Source organism: Littorina saxatilis, linkage group LG8 (genome assembly GCF_037325665.1).
Source record: "Littorina saxatilis isolate snail1 linkage group LG8, US_GU_Lsax_2.0, whole genome shotgun sequence".
Taxonomy (NCBI): domain Eukaryota; kingdom Metazoa; phylum Mollusca; class Gastropoda; order Littorinimorpha; family Littorinidae; genus Littorina; species Littorina saxatilis.
In genome coordinates this window covers 16,720,487-16,743,424 of record NC_090252.1, presented here as the reverse complement: position 1 = coordinate 16,743,424, position 22,938 = coordinate 16,720,487, and the positions used below count along the sequence as shown (strand labels likewise).

General features: G+C 44.4%; 1 long non-coding RNA gene across 1 annotated transcript; it reads right to left on the bottom strand.

The window, feature by feature from the left end:
- Positions 1-282: 282 nt before the first annotated feature.
- LOC138972917 (uncharacterized) lies at positions 283-7,804 on the bottom strand. The gene is made up of 3 exons (XR_011457810.1): positions 7,623-7,804; positions 6,818-7,337; positions 283-675 (listed from the first exon to the last, which is right to left on the bottom strand). It is a non-coding gene; the product is annotated as an uncharacterized lncRNA (long non-coding RNA).
- Positions 7,805-22,938: the final 15,134 nt, after the last annotated feature.

The window sequence follows — 22,938 nt, the reverse complement described above, 5'->3', positions numbered from 1 at the left end:
TCATGTTTCCAACTGAAAGGCTTGTCAAGATTTGCACAAGATTGGAAGAGTTTTATTGTTTTACTTTCTAAACATTAAGTTAAAGGTTTGAAAAAGTTTTAAAGAATTGGTGTCTTTGTTTGTGTTTTACTTAAATCAACAAAGCTGATTGTTTGAGTTGCAGTATGCAACATATGTTCTGTGTTCCTAAGGCTAAGACAATGATTACCTCTTGTGCTTCGATGTTGCGGTGACTTTCGATGAGCCAAAATGTCGCTGCCTCTCACAGACGCAAGACGGATGTATGGTAAAACTTCTTTATTTTGAATCATACAGGGCCGTAAAAGACTGCAATAAAGCAAAAGAACAGTCATGATTAAGAGCATAAAAAACTAGTGCTAAAAAGTGATGTACAGTTATCATTTTAATAGCATCTATCACCTTTTCATTATGCTCTTACTTTATCACAAGTTTAACCCTGCATTAATGACATTATTATCACGAAGTTGAATAAAATGGCAACGCTCAATCTGGTCACAATTTGTTCTTAGTTTACAACAATTGCACATTTCGCCATAGGTTGTCATACACACTTTCTTACAAACACAATATTCACAATGCATATGTGCATACCTCGTCTTCTCCTAGTGATGGCAGCGAGCAACGAAAAGGCATGGGGATTGCCCACACAGGTTCCTGAAGAACACAAAATATATGCTAATAACTATACATCAACGAATAAAATCTAGGTTAAACAAACCAGTGGTGCGAGAACACATTGGAGCGAGACAACGATACACACTGGGGCGAGGCAACAATACACACTGGGGCGAGACAACGATACACACTGGGGCGAGACAACGATACACACTGGGGCGAGACAACGATACACACTGGGGTGAGACAACGATACACACTGGGGCGAGGCAACAATTCAACGTTCAAATTACGCATGAACTCGAGACGATAAAAACACAACAGGTCAAGGTCAAGACCAAAAATAGCTCTCATTCTACCACGCACATTTCCGCAGCAGAAGTTACAACTCCATATCGTTCCTTTTACCTCAATAGTAGGCTTACAGAATAACACGCCTTGGTACATTAAAACATAATCATGTTACGTTGCAATAACAAACAATAGAAAGCTGTTCATACCTCTCAAGTCCGAAACAGTGCCACAACACTACCCGACCGGTCTGTCTTACTGCGAGTCGAAGTGTCAAGTGACGTTCTAGAGCATATCCGAATCTCGCGCGAACTCGCGCATGACTACGCAAAACACATTTTACCCTGGAAAAGCGTGCAAGGCGGCACAGGCGCCCGACCGACAAAAAGCAACAAGCATTGCGGCAGCAACACTCCCACCCCAAATCACAAAGTGATTGAAAAAAAAAAGGAATAAAGGGGGAAACGAGTCATTCCACGACTGACGATAACAATACCCAAAGGGGGACTTGGCGCTAAATGCTGCAAGTTTGCCTTAATCATTTGATTGCTCTGGTTGAACTTTTTCCTTTTTTCTAGCGCAGCACTTGACGATTGCTGCAACAGCTCGAACGAGTTTGATGTAGCTCGAAAACCTACTGACTCTATCTTCAAAGCTAGTGGGTGACTGATGTGAGAAGTGGGTCGTGGCAGACTTAACTTCCACGTCATCTGTGGGGATTTCAAGTTTCACATCTTCTGGTGTGATTTCTCGTTTCCAAAGGAACTCGGGACCAGAGAACCAGATTGACGATTTCAGTTCGTTTACGGTGAGTCCACGCGATGCATGGTCTGCTGGGTTCTCGGCAGTACTGACGTAATTCCATTGCTCTGGTTGCGAGTTCTGACAAATTTGTTGGACTCGATTTGCGACGAACATGTGGAACCGTTTGCTTTCATTTTTGATGTAGCCGAGAACGACTTTCGAGTCAGTCCAGAAGTGATGAGTCAAGTTGGGGTAATCTAGCTCTGAACTGAGAAACGTAGCTGCCTTTGCAGACAATGTTGCGGCCTGGAGTTCCAATCTGGGGATGGTAGTTGGTTTCAGAGGTACGACTCTTGTCTTTCCCATCACCAAAGCGCAATGAATGTCTCCTGTGACATTTTCAAGCCTCAAGTACGAACACTGTCCACATCCAGTTGTTGATGCGTCGGAGAAGTGATGAAGCTGTGCTTTTACGGGTTTGCCGAAACTTGCTGGATGATAGCAGCGGGGAATCTGTAGGTTCTGCAGTTGCTGCAAATCATCAATCCACCTTTCCCACAGAGGACGAAGATCTTCTGGTACACGATCATCCCAGCCAAGATTTTGTTTGCACATGGCCTGCAGGATCTGTCTTCCAACTAGAACTACAGGAGCTATCAACCCCAAGGGATCGTAGACCGAGGCTACAGTGGCAAGCAATCCTCTACGAGTTTGAGGCTTCTCTTTTAGACGAAGCTTGAAGCAGAGCGTATCATCACTAGTGCACCACCGAAGGCCTAGGGTCATGGATTCACTACCATTGTCGATGTCAACATTCGTCTGTGTTGGACCCGCACGTTGGACTCTGGAATGGTTTTCACGACTTCTTCGCTGTTTGAAGTGATCTTGTGAAGCCGCAGATTGGCTTTGGCGCAGAGCTCTCTGGCGTTTGAGATGACTTCTTTGGCTTGAGCCACAGTTTCTTCGGCTCTCAGCCCATCATCAACGTAGAAGTTTCTGTCCAGGAAGTCTGCAGCCGTCTCACTCAGATATCTGTAATCTCTGCCTATTTGTTTTAGGCCAAAGTTTGCGCAACCAGGGGACGAAGTGGCGCCGAACAGATGAACTTTCATCCTGTAGTCGACTGGAGGCTTGGAAAGATCTCCACCCTCCCACCACAGGAAGCGAAGATAGTCTTGCTGTTCTTTGGGTACCCGAAATTGGTAATACATTTTCTGGACGTCACAGGTGAAGGCGATTGATCCTTTTCGAAACCTGCTCAGTACACCCACGAGGGGGTTGATCAAATCCGGACCTTGCAGGAGATGGTCATTCAGACTTGTTCCATGGTATCTTGCGCTGCAGTCGAAAACTACTCTGACTTTGTTGGGCTTTTCGGGGTGGTAAACGCCGTGACGTGGTATGTACCACTTCGAGCCAGCTGAGTGCAATTCTTCTTGCGGAACTTTCTCTGCTTCTCCTTGCTCGATCAGGTCCTCCATGAAGGACATGTAGTGTTCTCTGTATGTAGGTCTCTTCAAGAGTTGTTTCTGAAGGGATAGAGCGCGGTGGAGAGCACCTTGGCGATTGTTGCATAGGTTTGGATGTGCTTGTTTGAATGGAAGTGGCATCTCATAGAACCCATCGCTTCTTTGATGGATTCCTTCGTTGAGAATTCGAAGAAACGAGTGATCATCCTGAGACATCTTTTGAGTGTCGTGATCAGTGAAATCTCTCTCCATGAGATGTAACAGTTCTCCAGTAGTGACTTCCTGGACTTGTGTCTTGTATACATGTCTCACTAACCCTGTGTGTGACACAGCTTTCGTGATGACACAATGGCTTTTGCCGAAAGCATCGAAAGGTTCGACTTGAGGGGGTGGCCCACCGATGATGCTCCAACCGAGACTAGTTTCTATGGCAAAAGGTTGATTGGGATCTCCTGTGATGCACTGCAGAGGGGCTAGAGCTTGAGGGCAGTTGTATCCAATCAGCAGCCCCACAGGACAACTCCTTTTCGGTGCCAGCAGGTCTTTCACTCCCAAAAGATGGGGCCAACGGCTTGCAGTTTCTGGTGTGGGGATGTGCGACTCATCCACAGGAATGTGGTTTCTTGAAAATGACCCAGGGAGACTCACGTAAGTATTCGAGCCGTAACGTCTGACCTGAAGGTCACTGTACTTCTTGCAGCTGATCAGCTGACTGTTGTTGGTTAGTGTCGTCAGACGAAGTTTTGCAGGCGTGCAGGGGGCTTCCAGGTCGGTGACTGCGTCCTCTGTGACAAAGGTGGAATCCGACATGGAGTCAACTAGAGCGTACACTAAATGTTCTTTTTGAGGGTTTGTTTTGGACGAAATGAAAACGGGAATGATCATTGAAGTCAGCGTTCCATTTTCCTGACCTGAAATGACCCTGAGATTTCCACTTCTTTCCTCATTCACTCCAGAATGTCGAGGAGTATCGTCGTGGAGACTAGTGGGATGTCTTTTCTGGCATATGGAGCACTCACAGCGTTTCTTGCATTGCTTTGACAGGTGGCCAGGCTTCAGGCAGCCAAAACAAAGTCTTTCCTTTTGAACGAACTCCCTCTTTTCTTGCATGGTTTTTCTTGCGAAGCTTCTGCATTCCGACAGACTGTGGTTTTTCCACTTACAGAATTTGCATTCTGGCTGTTCTTCGCTGTTGGTAGCAAAAGCGTTTCTTTCAGACAATGTCCTTTCTCTGGTGTGATTTGGTCGAGGGGGAATGGGTTGCAAGGTTGATTGGCAATTGAGAGCGGGATCGTTGGCAATGTCGGCTTCAGCGGATACAAAATCTGCGAACTCTGCGAATGAGGGGTATCTACTCTTCTCTCTGCGGGTTGTGGCTATGACTCGATTCCATCTCTGAGATGCCCAATCAGGAAGCTTCTGAGCGATTGTTAGAATTTCCCTAATGTCGTTGAGGCCTCTGAGAGGGGGAAATTCTTTCAGAGCAGTGTTGCATTGTACGAGAAAATCAGAGAGCTTTTGGAGCGCTAATTTGTTTTTGTTTGGAACTTTCGGCCAATTGTTCAGTTTGCTCATGAAAGCGTCCGATGTGATGAACGAGTTTCCAAATCTCTTTTCAAGAATGGCCTTGGCTTGCAAATAAGCTTGTTCGCTCCTCAGAAGGAAGAAGCCGCTCACAGCTTCTCTAGCAGGACCTCCTAAGTAACGCTTCAGGTAGTGTATCCTGTCGGCAGCTGGAATGCCCTTATTTTCAATGAGTGCGGAGAAGGATGCTTTCCAGTCAGGGTACTGAAGAGGGTCTCTGGTGAACACGGGTGGTTCTGGAACAGGTAGTCGACTGGAAGCAATGGCTTGCGAAAGGGTACGAATTAACTCGTTTGATGACGAGGACTGACCATGACTTTGATCCATTTGTGAGGGTCGCTGATGACGTTGATCAAACTGTGGCGGTCGATGACGACTTTCATCAGAGTATGAGGGGCGACCATAGCCTTGTTCAAACTGAGAGGGCTGATGATAACTATGATCAACGTGTGAGAGTCTATGATTTCTTTGATCACCGTGTGAGAGTCTGTGATGATCGTGATCAATGTATGAGGGTTGGTGATGTTCTAACTCTTGAACTATATCTTTGCCTGAAACTGAATGTGACTGTTTTACAAGAGTATCTTCAAACAAACCGACATGTGATTTTTCTGGCAAAGTGAGGTTGGAATTAGTGGTGTGAACAAAATGTTCTTCTTTTGTGAAAACTTCCAATTTCGCTTCTTCCATTTTGATCTGGGTCTCAAGTTGTTGTTGCGTGAGTTTTCTTTTCAAAGAGGACAGTTTTCTGTTTGTATCTTCGATTTCATCCATCTGTTGATTCTCTTCGAGTTGAGATTGAAGTTTCGCACGAAGGGCTGCTCTTTCTGCTGCAGCTTTTATTCTTTGCGAGGATACTGATGACTGCTTGGATGAACATGTTTTGACAGAAGATGCTCTGGACGAGACAGATTTTGCTGTTGATCTAGGAGAGGGATGGCTTCTTTCAACGATTTTGGATACGATTGCGACAGCAGAAAAGTTTAATTCTGAGAGTGCAGTCTCCAGATTTTCCTCATGTCCTAGTTGTTTGAGTTGCTCTGCAGTTTCATTTACTGAGCCAAGTCTTGAGTTGATGATAGACTTTTGCAAAGCTAATTCCTGAGGGTCAGCATTGTGTGAGAGGAGAGTGTTTGTTTCAGACAATATTGACATGAGCTCTGAATGTCTGGTCCAAAAATTTCTCGACAGAGTGTCAACTTTGTATTGTCTACCCTTTTCGGTCAAGTTGCGTGACCGTTGAGAGCGTTCAAGATTTTGTGTTTCACTTTCATGGGGATAACTTTCACTGGCCCTAGCCTCATGTTGATACCCTCCGCTGAACTCCATATCTAGGTTGAGTTCAAAGACTGAAATTTATGGCGGAACTCTAAGCCTGGTTGAAAAATCTTACCAAAAATCTAAATCTATAAATAGAGAAAATTAATTCAAAGTGTAACTCCAAAGAAAATATTGTTTTTCAATAAATAACCAGATACTAAACTATTGCTTCACTGAACATCAATGAACAAAATCACAACACCTAAACAAAATAAGTACTTTCAACCTATCAACCAAAGAAATAATAAAGTCAATAAAGTATGAACATAAACAATATAAACAACCTAAACACTAAACATGAAAATCAACAAAGACTAAATAATCAAGTTGTATGAATGAAAAGTCTGGCAAATCGATGATTCAGGTCGTATTGGCCGACTATGAAGACAAATACCAAAAGTTCAATTTTCACGACCTTAAAGAATGCAATCACACCCAAAGATCAAGTCCACTTAGAGATAATGAAGCCTTTCTCAGACCATCAGCAGATCAAGTAACCCACAAAGAGCTTAATGCAAGTTCACTGTAAAATAATCACTAAAAGATCACTCAATGAAGAACCAAGATGCAGATCACAGCAAAGTTGACTAGTCAAATCACTCTTGAGTTCACTAAAAGTAAGAATGTTAAATGTAAACAGTCACTAAAAATGTCTCAGTTCCAAGTTCAAATGAACTAGCTTATAAAAGTTAGAATAAGATTTGGCGACTCTTCTTTAGTGACTCACGAACTCAAATGCATGTAACAGACAGTCAAAAACATAGAAAGGTTACCACTTGTCGATAAACGTAGATCACGCCGAATCGAAGTTAAAGGCACAGACGAATCTTCACAGCAGCTGAACGTAGTACAAATCGGAACTGTGGCGAAGACTAAGGAGCAGATACTGGGCTAGCTAGACGAATGCCAGGACCAGGCGAGTTGCTCAAAGTCGCGAATGCCGAACAGCCGAAGAATTGTTGAAGCTGTAGAAGGACTGCCGTATGACAGAAGGTAGACTGGCAGTGACGAGTTGGCAGTGACAAATGCCAATGACGAGTTGCAAGTGAAGAAATGGTGACACAATCTGTGGCAGGTAGCTAGTGGCACAACAAGCTGAACGAGTGCTTGTCGACGAGCAGTCTTGAATGATGCCCAAACATCGAGGGACGAGATGAGGAACGATGACGAAGAGGAACGATGACGAAGAGGCTCCTCTTGGTGATGAGTCTTTTACTGTCGCTGCCTCTCACAGACGCAAGACGGATGTATGGTAAAACTTCTTTATTTTGAATCATACAGGGCCGTAAAAGACTGCAATAAAGCAAAAGAACAGTCATGATTAAGAGCATAAAAAACTAGTGCTAAAAAGTGATGTACAGTTATCATTTTAATAGCATCTATCACCTTTTCATTATGCTCTTACTTTATCACAAGTTTAACCCTGCATTAATGACATTATTATCACGAAGTTGAATAAAATGGCAACGCTCAATCTGGTCACAATTTGTTCTTAGTTTACAACAATTGCACATTTCGCCATAGGTTGTCATACACACTTTCTTACAAACACAATATTCACAATGCATATGTGCATACCTCGTCTTCTCCTAGTGATGGCAGCGAGCAACGAAAAGGCATGGGGATTGCCCACACAGGTTCCTGAAGAACACAAAATATATGCTAATAACTATACATCAACGAATAAAATCTAGGTTAAACAAACCAGTGGTGCGAGAACACATTGGAGCGAGACAACGATACACACTGGGGCGAGGCAACAATACTGTAGTAACGGCCGAGCTGTAAACATATAACAAGACGAGACATTTCACGCATGCACTCTATCGCTCTGACGTACATGTAAACACACGTGTTAAAAGGCAGAACCCAAGCCCAGCTCGGAAAGTGCTGCTAATTAAAAGACGTAAACGCCGCCCGAGGCTTGTAAGGCCCAGCCTTATCGTAAGCCCGGACAGCATAACGCCACGACTACATCATTGAGTCACATAAAGGGTTTGCGAGTTCCTGCAGGTAGACTTACCTTAGTTCTCTGTTACTGTCTTCGGTTACGGCGCGCTCGGTGCAATACGTCTGCTCGGTTCAGTTTCTCAGTCAACACTCCCCAATAAGCCCGCCGAAGCGTGGCTTATTGGTTCCGGTCACGGGAGGGGAAAAGGGAGTTGTTTCCCTTACTCCCCTTACTCCGTAAGGGAAATCCACAGATACTACATTCCCCCCCGTTTTGAAATTAGCGTCCCTACACTCCGGAAGCCCTCTTCTGGGTAGAAAGGCTTCCAGAACCCGGCCTACCCGGGAAGGGACTGCTACCAGGGGGGCATTCCTTATCTTGTCCCCGTGGGTTGCTGGTAAGAGCCGGGCACACTTTCTCCCAGGGATCCCCGGAGGTTCCCTGGGCCCTGGCCGTCGTCCCTATGTCTATTCGCTGGTTGAGATCCAGGGACGGTGTTCGGGCGGACGCCCTCATGAGGTGATACGCAAAAACCGTCTTGAGTTGTACACCATCAGCTGCAGGAGCTCGCGCTGCTCCACCCTTCTCCAGGCGGCGACCACCCGCGTCAAGGGAAATATTTTGATCTCCCCTATGATGATCCCAGAGAGGACGTCCGTGCCCCATCGAGCGGAGGCTTGGGGACAATTCCGGTTTCCTCCCTTGTTCCAGTCGACGAAGGCCAGGGGAAAACTCCCGTTCTCCCCTTCTTCCATTCCCATGAGGGCAAGGGGAAAACTCCTGTTCTCCCCTTCTTCCATTCCAATGAGGGCCAGGGGAAAACTCCTGTTCTCCCCTTCTTCCATCCCGATGAGGGCAAGGGGAAAACTCCTGTTCTCCCCTTCTTCCATTCCGATGAGGGCCAGGGGAAAACTCCTGTTCTCCCCTTCTTTCATTCCGATGAGGGCAAGGGGAAAACTCCTGTTCTCCCCTTCTTCCATTCCGATGAGGGCAAGGGGAAAACTCCTGTTCTCCCCTTCTTCCATTCCGATGAGGGCCAGGGGAAAACTCCTGTTCTCCCCTTCTAGGCACAGCTAGGGCAGGTGTAAGATTCAATAGTCTCCGCCTCTTCAGCCGTAACGTGTACGCACTCCCCATGAAACCACTCATTGCACACCATTCCTTCCTGTTTTGAAAATAGCGCCCCTACCCCCTGTATGCCTATTCCCTAGCAATGGCGAAGCGGGTGTACTTGGGCCTGCTTATCCTAACTGATTCGTACTCGTAGCTGGGCATAGCCTTGCACCTCGGTGGAACAACTTTCCCCGGTTTGCAATGGGCCTGCCCGACTACTTATCTCGATGTGCTTAGCCTTGCGCCTCCGTGGAACAACCTTCCCGGGGTCTGCGGTGGGCCTGCCTAACATCTCTACGACTGTCGAATTGTCTTTGACTATTGCCTCGAGGGGTCTGCTACAAAACTAGCCGTTGTGGCCCATCCTCTTTCAAGGACATCGTATGTTTCCCTGGGGCACCTTCTGACATCCCAGGGTCGGCTAGCTACAAGGGAGAACATGTGGCGGTGGGACCCGAGAATGTGAGAGAGCGGAGGTCTTCAGGTTATTCCCGATGAGCCCATATTCTCCTCCACTCCAGTTCTAGGGCTGTGCTGCAGATCCTCTGTCCTGTGGACTATTTATCCTAAATCCCAGGGGGGGCTCGTCCCAAGGCAGAACTAAACAGGGCAGTTTGGTTTGCGATCCCATTTGACCGAGTAGAGCCTAGGGGCTGGCCATGCCTCCAGAGACTACATCTTATTCCGCGGGTCTACTAGCTGCATGAGGGGAGTCGAGTACCAACTTTATGACCCAGGTCGAGGTGAGGTTGGGGACACTTCCCTTTGGCTGCTGAGCTTAGTGCCAGGGCATGTCCACAACTGTAAAGTACAGAATTTTGGCATGCCCACCCTGTTCCCCTCAGCAACTACTACTTCGGTGGCTATGAGCCCCCACTCCGCTGGCTACCCCTCTAGACGAGAGGAACCCAGCCAGGGATGCCAGTCTGCACCTTACAACGGTTGCCCTCATGATTTCTCTTGTGGACCCCTCTTATCATTCCCTGGGAGTTGTCATTTTGTGGCACATTCCTTTTCCCCAAAATAGAGGTCAAGGTACATACCCCTGTCTGGCAGGCACCTGTGTGTTCCCTTTCCTCTCCAATTTGCTTAAAACGAGCTAACGCCCAAGAATCCTCCGATACAGGTCTCCTAAGGGGGCCTGACCGGCTTCTTGTTTCACTGTTCTCTGGCTAGAGACATCACTTCCCCCCTTTTATTAAGGGGGTCTCCCTCCGTAAGATTTAAAACCTTCCCAACCTTAACTTTTGCCTTACATGAGGCTGTTGGTGTGTGTCGAGTCAGACAGTCCCTATGAGAACGTGCGGCTACTGCATCCGCTGATACAGAACGCCTGGCCTTTATCCCCTGGGACTGATCCTCCATGGTTGGGGGTGAAGGTCCATCCTGGAGCAGTTCTTGTTCTTCCTCTAGCGCTGGAGAGGCAGGCTTCCCACATGAGTGTAATCTCCATGGTTTACGGGAATGCTCCGCCCCACTCTCCTCGTCTTCTGGGCAGGCGTCGGTTCCATAACTCGTGGTGAGGAGGTGTCGGTTCCTCAACCCGTCCCACGGGTGTTGAAGAGCGTCAGTTCCATGACTCGTCCCTCGGGTGTTGAGGAATGTCTCCTAGGGGGTCCAGGTGGCAGCGGCTTGATTCGCCCAGCCCCTTGTTTGTCAACATGGGGGTGACCATGGGGAAAAACGTCCTCTTCTTGGGGGTCCCCGTATAGCACGTGGTGAAGGGGGGACACATGGCGAGAATCATCATCCAGCAGACTGGTAGTGGTCACCCCCTATCCTGCCCTGGTTTGTACTCTTGTACCCGTCGGGGAGAGGGGGTTGAGGGCCTTGTCCACGTGTACCTCCTCTGAGAGTTTATTGGCGAGACTTCCGAGTCCTGCCAGACGACAAGTGGGGAAATAAATCGCTCTCTCCCCTCAGTGATCCATGGCAAGACTTCAGAGTCCTGCCAGACGATATGTGGAGGATAAATCAATCTCTCCCCTCAGTGATCCATGGCAAGACTTCATAGTCCTGCCAGACGATGGGTGGGGGGATAAATCGCTCTCTCCCCTCGGTGATTCATGGCGAGACTTCAGCGTCCTGCCAGGCGTTAGGTGGGGGATAGATCACTCTCTCCCCTTGGCGAGACATCTAAGTCCCGTCCGATGATAACTCGGTCATGATTGCCCTCTCCTCCTCAGTGATCTATGGCGGGACATCCAAGTCCCGTCCGATGAAAACTGAGTCACGATTGCCCTTTCCACCTTGGTGATCAATGGCGGGACATCCAAGTCCCGTCCGAAGATAACTGGGTCACGATTGCACGCTTCTCCTCGGTGATCTATGGCGGGTCATCCGAGTCCCGCCCGACGATGGCTGGGTCACGATCTCTCTCAGTGATCTATGGCAAGACTTCAGAGTCCTGCCAGACGTTAGGTGGGGGATAGATCGCTCTCTCCCCTTGGCGAGACATCTAATAGCTGGGGGACAATTGCTTCGGTGATCCATGAGTCCAGCCCAACTAAGAATAATCAACGACCCTCCCCACCTTCTCCAATACCTCTTACTCTCAGCTTTTCCCCCCATCTAATTAGGGATAACTTGATCAGGAGGTTGGTGGACACCGTCTGCTTCTTAGACCCCTTCGTCTCTAATTCAGGGGGGGGGGGGGGGTGTTAACGCTGATGAGACCCTGCCCTCTTCTGAGACCTCCTCCTCTCTCTATTCTGCATGACTGTGTGGGGGGGGGGGGGGAGGGGGGTTGGTTGAATCCAGGCTGCTTCTCAGACCCCTTCGCCTCTAATTCGGGGGAGGGGGGTTAACGCTGATGAGACCCTGCCCTCTTCTTAGACCTCCTCCCCTCTCTATTCTGCATGACTGTGTGTGTGGGAGGGGGGTTGGTTGAATCCAGTCTGCTTCTCAGACCCCCTCTCCCTCTTATTTCCGGAAGATTGTATGGGAGGAGCGGGAGGATGATGAGACCCTGTCCATATTAAATACAAAACCGAGAACCACAACGAAAATACATCTGGAAAGAAATACAAATTTCACACTCAGGAAAAAAGACATACAACACTAATTGAGCTGTATTCGACAACCGGATGTCATGGGGCTCAGTACATGCACGGTCAACAGCTAAGCTGATGACGCGTCACCGGAACGAAAAATACAGTACTGGTAATCTAGTGATATTTTTAAGCCCACTTGAAAATGACAACCTTTGTTTAGACAACCTTCAGAAAAATATTACCCTGTCCTCCCATACCGCTGACATGGGGCTAATATCATGCACGGTCAGCAGTTAAGCCCCTGACACGACCGACGGTGAGGAGAACACAGATCAGTATAACCTAGTTGAAATATAGCCCGCATTATTTTGGAAAGAACAGAAATAAATAGCCAAGTAAATCTACTATCCCCCCATCTCCTTGGGACAGAACCCACAAATAAGATGTATAGGACGTCCCAGGGAAAACAGAGTCCATACCCAATAAACGAAAGAAGGTATGAATCTACAAAGGATTCAGTAGACAAAATAAATGAAAACAGTATCAATTTGGGTAAGTGTAACAACTCGAGTCATGAAAATAGACTGCTCATGAAAATAGAACCCTGATCCGTGCAAATCTCCAAGGGGCAGCCGAAACGGATAAAGAATTGGTCCACCGCCGCTCTACTGCTAAGGAGTCGCTCCAATTCCTTGACCCCCTCTGCCAGATTTGTCTGTTTCTCCTGATCTCCCGGCGCTTGCTTCTTATCCGGGAACCGAGGCTCTCTCAACCCTGGTGGTGGGCTTCGCGCTCTGTCCTCGCCTGCTCGAGCCAGTTGCGCGGAGAGGTCCTCCACCTTTTGTTCCAGCGCCCGTTCCCTCGCAGAGGCGCCACTCTGGCGTTCGCAACATGACTCGAACCTTTCCAGTAGAGCGCGGAGGTTGTCACCCTCAGACCGCCGAGCCTCCTCTCCCTCCGGGGACTTGACCCGATTAATATATTGCTCTCCCCTTCCTCCTCCGAGACCCGGGACACTCTGCGTGTCCCGTAGAGGGATTTACGGCTCTCTGAATACAATAGTGTATGCTCCACAGCCTGATCAAGCGACGTAATGCGGGAGACCCTGTTGGTAACACCTAATCACCTCTTTCCCTACGTATTCCGCAGGGAGATCCGGGTATGTATCTCCGGCGCACGCCCGGACACGGTCAGCAAACTATTGTAGTGTAATAAATCAGGAAAAGAAATAAATAAAAAACATCCTATAGCAGATGTTCCGGTGAAGCAACAAAAACAACAATAACAACTGCCCTAACAAGCAAAATTCATGTTAGAAAACATGAACCAGACGAAAGGAACAGCGACAAACAAACAATAACAACTGCCCTAACAAGCAAAATTCATGTTAGAAAACATGAATTAGACGAAAGGAACAGCGACAAACAAACAACAATAACAACTGCCCTAACAAGCAAAATTCATGTTAGAAAACATGAACCAGACGAAAGGAACAGCGACAAACAAACAATAACAACTGCCCTAACAAGCAAAATTCATACTTGAAAGCATGAATCAGACGAAAGGAACAGCGACAAACAAACAATAACAACTGCCCTAACAAGCAAAATTCATGTTAGAAAACATGAACCAGACGAAAGGAACAGCGACAAACAAACTACAATAACAAACACTGAGAATCTCCCAAGAATGCACCAGTGAAAAGGCAACATAACCTCACTTAATATTCATGAGGTCATGTGACGTCAGGAAGATAGGCACTAGCAAGCCGTTCGGCCGCCATATATAAAATGCCCCTTCCCACGTGCCCAAACACAATAATATTGCACTCCTGGGAAATACCAAGCTTTGTACAAAACATATTGACATGACGGATGTAACATGTCACAGTAACAGAAAAGGCACGGGAGTCAAACACTGCCACGGTCCCAGGCTAACCCCTGCCCGACATCAGCCTACCTGTAAGAGCAGGCTCACCCTCTGTAACTCAACAACAAAAAAAAAACAAAAAAAAATATTAGCCACAGCTATACGCCGGCGCAGGTTCGTAAAACGAACTTCTGACACCATTGTAGTAACGGCCGAGCTGTAAACATATAACAAGACGAGACATTTCACGCATGCACTCTATCGCTCTGACGTACATGTAAACACACGTGTTAAAAGGCAGAACCCAAGCCCAGCTCGGAAAGTGCTGCTAATTAAAAGACGTAAACGCCGCCCGAGGCTTGTAAGGCCCAGCCTTATCGTAAGCCCGGACAGCATAACGCCACGACTACATCATTGAGTCACATAAAGGGTTTGCGAGTTCCTGCAGGTAGACTTACCTTAGTTCTCTGTTACTGTCTTCGGTTACGGCGCGCTCGGTGCAATACGTCTGCTCGGTTCAGTTTCTCAGTCAACACTCCCCAATAAGCCCGCCGAAGCGTGGCTTATTGGTTCCGGTCACGGGAGGGGAAAAGGGAGTTGTTTCCCTTACTCCCCTTACTCCGTAAGGGAAATCCACAGATACAACAATACACACTGGGGCGAGACAACGATACACACTGGGGCGAGACAACGATACACACTGGGGCGAGACAACGATACACACTGGGGCGAGGCAACGATACACACTGGGGCGAGACAACGATTCAACGTTCAAATTACGCATGAACTCGAGACGATAAAAACACAACAGGTCAAGGTCAAGACCAAAAATAGCTCTCATTCTACCACGCACATTTCCGCAGCAGAAGTTACAACTCCATATCGTTCCTTTTACCTCAATAGTAGGCTTACAGAATAACACGCCTTGGTACATTAAAACATAATCATGTTACGTTGCAATAACAAACAATAGAAAGCTGTTCATACCTCTCAAGTCCGAAACAGTGCCACAACACTACCCGACCGGTCTGTCTTACTGCGAGTCGAAGTGTCAAGTGACGTTCTATCTAGAGCATATCCGAATCTCGCGCGAACTCGCGCATGACTACGCAAAACACATTTTACCCTGGAAAAGCGTGCAAGGCGGCACAGGCGCCCGACCGACAAAAAGCAACAAGCATTGCGGCAGCAACACAAAATAATGGCCGAAATTTTTTCAAAATGTCCTAAAGCATTCTGACAGTTTTGGCCAAATGTCCCAACATAAAAATGTCTAGCAACACCCCTGATTGAATCGGGCATCAGCCATCACTGGGACGATTCAAGCCATGCATGTAAACTTTCAGGATTCAGCTTCCGATTGCAACGACTTTTAGATTAAAGTTTGGAGTGTCTGCGTTGGCATACATGTACAGTAACGTACTGGCACTGGTTGCCTTGCAAAAGTAAGAAAATGTTGCCTTTACTCAAAATATCTTGCAAAATTAAACCAGCGGTGACATGACTGATCATGTCGTCAGCGATCATGTCGCACTATCGTGCAGTCCATCACGTTTCAAGTCAAATTTGAACCTTTCAGCATTTGTACTGCTGGTGCAGTTAAAGACGATATCGATGTATATAGGTTAAATGTAGCTTTCTGGGCTTTGATTCTTTCAGTCGTAATAGTGTACTGTCTTTTTACAAAAACTCTATTACGACTGAAAGAATAAGAGCCCAGAAAGCTACATTTAACCTGTATATATATGATAGGTGACTGCTATAGGCCTATTTCTTGTCACGACGTGCATGTTCTTGTGAAGTTACTGAGTCAGTGTGTGTGTAGGCATATTGGCTATGTGCAGGGCTGTTTTTGACTCGCATGCAAAGCAAAAGTGAGTCTATGTACTCAGCCCAGTCGTCTGTCCGGCTGGACAGCAAAACTTTAACGTTGGATTTTTCTCGGACACTAATAGCTCTGTCAACACCAAATGATGGTGTATGGTGACAAGGCCTCAAAAAACATACATTGTGACTTTACTTTGCTTCAAGGTCAAGGTCACAGGGTCCATAAATGTTGTCTAAAACAGTTATTTTTCACATTTTTTCAATTTTCTGCCAAGTTTTTGAGAATGGTGACCTAACCTATATATGGTATATAGGCCTAAGTAAGCCCTTTCTTTTGATACCTATTTGGTTGACCTTGCTTCAAGGTCAAGGTCATAGTAGTCGCTCAAAGTTGGATGATATACATACTTTGAAGTGACATTGACCCGGGACTATGGAAGATAACTCTTTCAAATTTTATAATTATGTGGGGCATATCTGATATGTTGTACTTTCTTAACGAGCAACATTTGTTTACATATCATCAAGGTCAAGGTCACTTTGACGCCTCAGAAATAAGACCAAAACAGGTCAGTAAACCTCTAAAGTGACCATGTCTTTTCGTAGAAAGTGCTACTGTGCTTTCTTAATGTTAAATTACAAATCTTGCATTATGTGACCTTGGGTCAAGGTCACAAGTATTTTGGTAAGGGAAAATGTAAAACCATGTTCTTAAATTAGTGTATGATGTCATTATCATGTTCATCCATTTGACCTTGACCTTCAAGGTCACTTCAAGGTCATACAGAGGTTAAGGTCAAGCATGTGAGTCGTATGGGCTTTGCCCTTCTTGTTTTTCTTAAGTGCCACTTGGGCACTACATGTATACTGTAAAAGATTGAGTGCCCAGAGAATTTCGAGTGTTCAAACTTTTTATTTCATTTTAGTCAAAACACTAAACATACTGTGATTGGACAAATGAGACTTGATCCAATCAGAGAACTCCTTCAACTTTCATTGTCAATCACTATCTCGTACTCAATCGTACTGAGTCCACTCTTGTATTTTTTCCTTCTTCTGGTAATGTCCATCTGTCTTAGACAATTATTGACATTTACGGGGTATTGCCAGTTTATTTTCTAAAATGGAAATCTCCAAGGAGTTAATCTATATTTTTTTCGGCAGGGTAACCGGTAAGTACTGTATGTACATAAGTGTTAGGGAGGCCCACTGACAGTAAGCGTAAACAGACCACAGAAGGCCATTTTTAGAGTGCTGTAAACAGCTTCAAAATTAAGCAATGTTCTTATAGTTCAGGTTTGAAATGTAAAAGTACTTATAGAATTGCTGTGCAAAGTTTGAAGCCTGTTAGAATTATACATTTGGAGGTATTGGACTGTAAAGTCAGGCAAATATGCGATTTTTTCACAACTGGGAAGTTATGTACAGGGCGACAAATTAAAAAAAGCAAAAAGAAATGACCTTTTCGGTTTTATTTTATAAAACAGATTGCAGCAACCACAAATGTATCATAGTTGAACCAATAAATGCAATAAAAAGGGTTTTATAGCCGATTGCAATTTTAGGCTATATTGACGTCATCACACGAAATTTAAAAAACGCGAACAAGCAAATCTTCAGTGGTTTTACAGGTAAAGATGTCATACGATATATCAAATTGAAGATCTCTTTATGTACAATCTAGCTGTCATACTTTTGATGCCGTATAATCAAAACGTTACAACATAAGCTTGAAAATCAATATTTTCAAAAATAATAAATTTAAAATAAAAACTATAAAATGTATTAATGTTCCGCAATGTCAATCTTTAAAAACATTTGTAACCTCACATTATAGCATATTTCCACACATTGAATGATAATAATTTTACTTCCAAACAAGAAAACACTAACTACAGCACAAGTTTGCAGTTATGCGTTATATTTTAATCTGCCTGACTGAAAATGTGTGCGTTTCTTCCTTAACCTGTATATCCGCGATTATATAGCAAATTATGTGTATGTATGTGTGTACATATCCATGTATGCAGGTATGTATGTGTGTATGTATGTATGTATGTATGTATACATGTACGTACGTACGTACGTATGTATGCTTATGTGTGTATGTGAATATCTCTCTCTCTCTCTCTCTCTCTCTCTCTCTCTCTCTCTCTCTCTCTCTCTCTCTCTCTCTCTCTCTCTCTCTCTCTCTCTCTCTCATACACCCCCACACACACAATATCTGTTATCCTTGTTGCGGTGCAATTAAGGTTAGGTATCCAGCATGACAAAATCCCCAGCAATGCAATAATGACACAAACAACAGATTTTCAAAAAAACACTTTCACAGCAAAACAGAAATTGTCTAATCAATGAAATGTAACAAATACAATTGCAGAACAGAACAAAGAAACATTTAAAATATAACATCAGGTATTTAGCGCCAAAAAGTCAGATCATTAGTTATGAGAAGCAATTAAGAACAATAAACAATTCAGCGCCATAAAAGTCATTTCAAGTCATCAGTCACACTTTAAATTTCAAAAATCGTCCGAAAATTAATTCAGCATTATAACAATACAATCAATAAACACACAAGCATGAAGATGAAACAGAACAGACCGAAATTGTAGCACAGAAATGAATTCTGCAAACATATCGCGATCAAAGAAGAACACCAGGTGACTAAGTGTATTAAAGCTATCGTTAAACAGACATTACACATTCAATGAGATGTACCTACAGATCAGGTAATTCGTGCTACAAAACCCAGTGCGGATCATAGTCTAAAAGACATCGAGATATTACTAAATTATACAGTACTTCAGCGCCATACTTCTCTTCTTCTTCTGCGTTCATGGGCTAAAACTCCCACGTTCACTCATGTTTTTGCACAAGTGGGTTTTTACGTGTGTGGCCGTTTTTACCCCGCCATTTAGGCAGCCATACGCCGCTTTCGGAGGAAGCATGCTGGATATGTTCGTGTTCCTATAACCCACCGAACTCTGACATGGATTACAGGATCTTTTCCGTGCGCACTTAGTCTTGTGCTTGCGTGTACAATCCCCGGCGAAAGAAACGCAACTCATTCGCGCCCATTGTTGCGAGTGATTTTTCGTCATTTTCATATTGTCGTAAAATGTGAACCAGATAAGATAAATCAAAACGAAAAACAGATTCGTAGAGGATATTTTACTGGCTCTACGACAAATGCATAGTATTTAATCGTTTTTATCTTTTACTTGTTCATAAATTGTGTTATACAGGGTAGGGGTCAAGCGAGTCGTGATTGCAGGCAAACGTGTCTCTTCAACATGCTACAAAAATCGTAAAAATGAATATTTTTTTAACAAGGTAAAGACATTTTTGGAGGAAATTCATTTCTCAACAACACAATTTAATTAGAATTATTCGCCAAAGCGTTTAAGACTAAACATTTTTTAGCAAAGATCACTTAGACATTTGGCCACAAATAGCACCTGTTTTTCAAAGAAATTATCACGTCGGTTCCGTGCGAATGAGCTTTTGCCAAACAACCCTTTGTAACACTGTCAAAGTGATCTTTGCTAATATTTTGAAGTCTTAAACAATAAGCCATTAGCAGGTCTGCACATAACCTGGGAGATGGAAAAAATCTCCACACTTAACCCACCAAGGCGGCCGCGGCCTGGATTCGAACCCTCGACCTTCCGATTAAGGTTGAAACGCTACCTTTTGTTGGAGTAACCCAAGATGCACGCTTGACTTGGAAGCCACATATTGCAGCCACAGAAGCAACAGCGATTAACAAATTCGCACTAACGGAATGAGAGCGCAGACATATGTGTCCATGTGCACGTGTGTCTGTCTGTATTCATGTGTGTGTGTGTATGTTTGTGTTCGTGTGTGCGTGAGTATGTGTATGTGTCTGTCTTTGTGATTCTGGATCAAAATGTATGTGTTTGAGTGTGTGTGTGTGTGTGTGTGTGTGTGTGTGTGTGTGTGTGTGTGTGTGTGTGTGTTTTGTGAGAGAACGTTTTACCGAGAATTCACTTTGCAAAGCGAGTATCTACAGCTAGGTTACTGCGAAAAGGGCTTCTGTGTGCTGATCGGTCCTGTGAAGCAATCCATGTTGCAGTGAGGTAGCTACGTGTTTTGTCCACGTGTTTTAAACCGGAATTTCATTGTCCCCCAACAAACCTTCTCCTTGGGTCTGTTAATTTTGCTGGGTCACGGGGTCCTGCGTGTCGTGAATAGCCTGTTTCTGATAATAATACAGGGCCGGACTAGGCTAAGAGGAAAGGGGGGGGGGGGGGGGGGGTTGCCAGTTGTGGTTCAGGGGGATGTTCCCCCTGGCGGGGTCAAGGGGCAGAGCCCCTTGTGGGGGTCAGGGGGAAGCCCCCTGAAGCTGATGGGTAGGTCATATTCTGAGATAGGAAAATGGTTGCTCCTTGCATGAAACGGCATTAAAATAAACAATAATAAAAAATGTTTTAAATAAGTGAGGTAGCCTACATGTTTAGGCTAGGGGGGGGGGGGGTTGCGCAATCCCCATAACCCCCCCCCCCCCCCCCCCCCCCCCCCCCCCCCGGTAGTCCGGCCCTGTAATACTTGTGGCGAAGGCGAGTCATGTAAGCAAAATTGCTGTTCTTGTTAGATCTGTTCATTATAACTGATGGATCTATTCAAGGCCGCGTCGCGGAGAAAAAAAATCATTACCACAGCTGGAAGGCTCGGTTATTCTTTTTAAAGATGTTGATAATTCGTTGATCTAACTTTGGTGGGGAGTTGACAAACCTAAAATTATAACATATATTTTCCTGTGACATTTCACGGCATGCCTTGATTCAGCCTTCGGCGGTGACGAAACAGTTGAAAAGCGTTTTAATTTAATCGCTAGGCGAAGTCCAACAAATCTACATCAGGATGAGAACAGACTTCTGGATAGATCTTTTGCAGAGATCTTTCACTACACAATATATTTTCTGTTCAAAATAAGTTCAAGTTTCTTTGCGAGCTCGAGGAAAATAGGCGATAATTTCGAATTTCGGCTTGTCGCGACGTCAAGTTTTTCACTGTGCATACTCTGATACTGAACACTGCGTAACAAACTGATTCAGCTTTTGTATGACTGCGAGAGTTGATCAGCTTTGGGTTTTTTTTCACTTCAATCGCTTGTCAAGGTCAAGCCAAAGCACATACTGATGAGAAAAAATGTACTAAACTTACTGGTAGATGTATCTCTTGAGATCACTGAGAAGAAAGATCGAGCGACTTCCTAAAACGCATGTATTTAAAAGAAAACACTGTGTTCAGAATAAACCCTTTCATCGACGTAATGATATATTTTGTAAGTTGCTCCTTTGAACATAATTATAATAACAGAAAGTTGATTGTATCGCACGCAAAATTTCATGAATCTGGTTAGCATATCTTTCCTTTGCGAGTCTTTGGAACTGGGGCGATAATTTGGAGTGTTTCAGCTTGCCGCGACGTCATGCAAATAGTTGTATCACTCTGTAAATGACTAGATTCAGCCTTCGGCGGCGCAGCCGTTGGATAATCGCTTCACTTCAATCGATTGGCCCGGTCAAAGTATAGCCCGTATTGATGAGAAATGATGTTCTTCTTGTAGATTAGCCTTTTAAGATTAATGAGAGAAAAGAGCGATTTCCAAAAACGCCTGTGTCAAAACAAAAACACTGTGTTCAGAATCAACTATATTCAGAACATAGTAATGATAATTATGAGTCGCTCTGCGGAATACATAATTACAAAGGATTGATCTGATGGTATGCAAAATGTAATTAAACTGCGTCTAATACTTTTTTCTTGCGAGATCTCAGAACATACGCGATTTGGCCTTGGACGACGCAAAAGTTGAAATATTGCTTCACTTCAATCGGTTGGCCCGGTTAAAGTAATGAACACATTGATTAGATAAGACATTGTCCTGGTAGATTGGCCTTTTAAAATTATTGACAGAAAAGAGCGATTTCCAGAAACATCTGTGTAAAAAGTAAAACACTGTGTTCAGAACCCACCCTTTTTCAAGACGTTAATAACATTTTGATAAGTCGTTCTTTCACATACATCATAACAAAGGGTTGATCTTATGCCACACTAAATTTCAGTATTGTACTTTAAATAGTTTTTCTTCGCGCGCTCTTGGAACTTGGGTGACGATTTCGAGTGTTTCGCTTGCCGCGACGTCAAATAGCTTTTTCCCTGTACACCCAGCTGAAAAAGTACCACACGATGTACTATAGTATACTATAGTAAACTATAGTAAATGTACCCTGTACTATAGTAAACTATAGTAAATGTACCATGTACTCTAGTACATATTGTAGTACATGGTACTTTGTACTATAGTACTGTGTAGTAAATGTACCCTGTACTATAGTACTTTGTGGTACAGTAGAGTACTTTGTACTTTGTACTATGGTACTTTTTAGTGAATGTACCATGTACTACAGTAGTACTATAGTACCTAGTACTTTGTACTATGGTACTTTTTTGTGAATGTACCCTGTACTACAGTAGTACTATAGTACGAAGTACTTTGTACTATGGTACACTGTGGTACTTTGTACTATGGTACTTTGTACTATAGTACAACAGTACATAGTACTGCTGTACAGTATAGTAGTAATAGTATACATGCATTTTGTGTTTTTATTTTTATTGTTTTATTAATATAACTTATCAGCTAAGCATAACAATTTTGTTGTTGAAATTAAGTTGATTAAAAAACATTGTTTTTAAAATTGTGTTTGATATCACCAGTTGTGCATGTAAACGTGTTGTGTGTGTTTTTACAAGGTAGTCGTACATATAAGATTTATTATGTTTTGTGCGTGCGTGTGTGTGAATTAAGCCGAGATGACATGAGATATTTTCAAACTTGTTAACTGTGCATTTGCAAAATACACGTAGGAATACTTTGTGCTCACACACACACACACCACACACACACACACACACACACACACACACACACACACACACACACACACACACACACACACACAGTCACACTGACACACGCTCGCACGTGCACACACACAAACATGTGGGTACGCACATATTCACTTAGGAGAAAGGACTTTTGTAACGTCAGATGTACATAAACTGTATAGTTAGTTTTTTTGTAAACAGTTAGCATCAAATGTGAAAT